Source organism: Gavialis gangeticus, unplaced genomic scaffold, assembly GCF_001723915.1.
Source record: "Gavialis gangeticus isolate Ggan-Ray unplaced genomic scaffold, GavGan_comp1, whole genome shotgun sequence".
Lineage (NCBI taxonomy): Eukaryota > Metazoa > Chordata > Crocodylia > Gavialidae > Gavialis > Gavialis gangeticus.
Genome location: NW_017729031.1, coordinates 108936006 through 108938621, shown reverse-complemented (window position 1 = coordinate 108938621; position 2616 = coordinate 108936006). Strand labels below are relative to the sequence as shown.

The window sequence follows — 2616 nt, the reverse complement described above, 5'->3', positions numbered from 1 at the left end:
GGCCGCTGCCCGCTGCCCCCGGCCCGGCCCCGCCCTACCCGGCCATGCCCGCCCTGCCGCCTCCCCGCGCCGCGGCTGTGGGATCCGGTTACGCGGCGATTGTTCCCCGCCGCACGAGCCCCCTCCCCTGCGGGAGGCAGAGCCGGGGGCCGGGCTCCATCTGCAGGAGCTCCCCGGGATGGCCGCCCCCGCAGCCCCCCCTCCCAGGCCGCCTGGGCCTCAGTCGCTGCCCCGAGGAGCTGCCTGGAGGGGCGGCAGGGACTGGCCTTCGGGCTGCACCCCGCTCTTTGTCACTGCAGCTGCCCCCTCCCTCAGTGCTGAGGGACAGCGCCCCCCAGTGCCCAGCAGCAAGCGGCCCCTTCCCGCCAGGGGCCTCTGCCCCAGACAGGCCCTACCCGCACGTGGAGCCTGAGAAGGGACAAGCCCGAGCCCAGGGCAGGCCCCCAGGCTGGCCCGAGCCAGGTGGGGCCTGCGGGGGTTAGGGCTGGTCGCCACAAGGTTGGCAGTGGCGTGGTGCTGGCCACAGCCGCCTGGGGCTCTAAACAGACCAATGCCACCTTCCTCGCCTCGTCTACAAGCCCAGTGGTGTTGACATGGCACAGGGCTGCAGGCACCTTGGCTCTACTAGGGCTCTGGGTACGTCTCCCAGCAGAGCTGCGTGGTGGTTAGCTGACAGTGGGATGTCTTCTTGGACGCGCCCACCAGCCATCTGCTCCCTCCACCCCATTGTCTGGCTGAGGGACCGCGGGTCAGAGCAGCACGGGGGCCTTCTCCCTGCCAAGGAAGTCATCTGCGTTTGCACCTGCCAGGGCCAGCAGCTCCCTCAAAGACAGTTGCATGACGGAGAGGTGGGGGAAGGGAGAGTTAACTCCAGGCAAGACCACACACAGCCCCATGCCTGCTGCATGTACACCCTGGCATACACAAACACTGCAGCTCCCACGTATGCATGCACACACACACACACACTAGTGTCACCCCTCCCACCACTACATGCACATGCACACACTAATGCCATAATTGCCAGCAGTGCATGCACACATGCTCACATATACATAGACGCTAATAACAGACCATACACCAATACACAGGTGTGCTCACACACAAATACCACACCTTGCTGCTAACACATGCACACACAGTCCGACACACACAAATCCCACACTGCAGCTAAGGCATTCCTAGGGGCACACATTAATGCCATGCTCTCCACTAATACCGGTATATCTATACCCGCGCTGAACCATACCTCCCTTCTAATCCGCGGACACACATTATATACCTTAATACCCAAGTGCCCATTAATGCATTAGCCCACAGGCACTCTAAAACCACATCATCCATTAATGCATGTGCACACAGATGCACATGCACGCACGCACACTCTATTGGACTGCCTCCCAATAATCCATGTGAACACAAATAACACACATCTACTAATGCGTGTACATGCAATACACAAACATTTACATGCTCCCACTGATGAATATGTGGACACAGGTCTACATCTCTACACGTCCTCTTGCTGAAAGGGAGACACCCTGTTTACCGCTTGTCAGCCCCAGCCCAGTGCTGTGCCCTACGCTTTGCAGTGACCTGGTTAAACCATGCGCTAACTTTTATAGAAGCTGCCTGATGAATATTAACAAGACCCTGTGAAGTTTCCTGGTGCTACTGCCTAGGACCTGCACTGCCTGTGACGTGCCCTGACTGACAAGTGCTGAGGGCAGACCACCCCGCCTTGCTAATTCAGCAGGGCCTGGGGGAGAACCTGGGGATGCTACTGATCCACAGCCACTTGGGTCACCTTCCACTGACCCAGCCCTACAGTAGGGATCCACATGCTAGGGGCTGCAGAAGGGAGGCACCCCTGGGACATCGTGGGGATATTTTTGCTATAGGGGTTCCCTGTTGTGTAATTCCAAGGGAAAGCCACATATCAGCCCTGAGCTTCTGCCAGCTTCTATGTGACGGCTGTGGAGGCTCTGTCCACACTTCAAATACAATGATGGCTGGCATCTCCACTCAGGGCACCCGGGAGACCCACTTTGCACTGTACACCGCAGACCCATTTGTACACAGCTATGGGGGCTGTGAGCTGGTACCCTGCCCTGGCTGTATTACTCAGCACAGATCAATCTGAGCCACTGCACTCTGGCGAGAAGGGAAGGTTAAGGCCAAGTTAACAGCCTCCTTCCATGTGGAGATGTTTGAAGAAAAATAACCTGCCTCTGTTGTCATCTCCCAGCAGTTGCCTCCTTGCCAGTCCCTGACCTCTTGCCCTATAATCCAAGTTGATGGAAGCAGGGATGGCCAGGGCCAGCAACGCACTCTTTCACTATGACCACAACTTGGAGGTCACTAATGGCACAAGGGGAGATCTCCCTTGACTTTCAGCCTGATCCATTTTGCAAATTGCCCCTGATGTCTGGATATGGAGGAAACATTTGGGGCCAGATGTCAATGGAGCACTAATAGCACCAGTCCTGACCCTTACCACTCCCACCCTTCTAGCCCTTTTCTCTTCACCCACACAGCTCTGCCAATGCTCCTCAATCCCAGCACTTAAAACCGACTGTAAGGGTAAGTAATGGGGGTCCTGATAGTCTTCCTAAT

General features: G+C 57.3%; 1 protein-coding gene across 1 annotated transcript in view; it reads right to left on the bottom strand.

The window, feature by feature from the left end:
* FAM171A2 (family with sequence similarity 171 member A2) overlaps positions 1 to 27 on the bottom strand; it is a 34621-nt gene extending 34594 nt beyond the window's left edge. The window contains 1 exon segment of the mRNA XM_019523560.1: positions 1 to 27. The gene's annotated coding sequence lies outside the window, so the exon portion shown is untranslated.
* Between the last annotated feature and the right edge of the window lie 2589 nt (positions 28 to 2616).